Genomic DNA, 354 nt, shown 5'->3' on the forward strand with positions numbered 1-354 from the left:
ACCTCTCTCCTTCATTGTTCCTTAAAGTTTTCATCTGAGGAATTAATACAGATAAAAAGACATTAGACAGGGAGCGCCACTGCCAGAGCTCATCACCGAAACCTTTTATCAAAAGTACAAACTATACAAGTTAGAGGATCTTTTTTCTTTCTTTCTTTCTTACCCTTTTGTTTCTGAGGGTTAAGGGGTTGGGGGTGCGGTGGGGGCGGGGGGAGTAGCGTGGAGAGCAAAGGAGAGGAGAGAGTCTGGGGGAAAAACACGGCTCTGTCAATGGACTGAATGCGCCATTAAAACTGGCGTCACTACAAAGGTTAGAGCAGATCTAACTGTCAATACAGTGAGTGGAGTGGAGTC

This window comes from Myotis myotis, unplaced genomic scaffold (genome assembly GCF_014108235.1).
Source record: "Myotis myotis isolate mMyoMyo1 unplaced genomic scaffold, mMyoMyo1.p scaffold_m19_p_3, whole genome shotgun sequence".
Taxonomy (NCBI): domain Eukaryota; kingdom Metazoa; phylum Chordata; class Mammalia; order Chiroptera; family Vespertilionidae; genus Myotis; species Myotis myotis.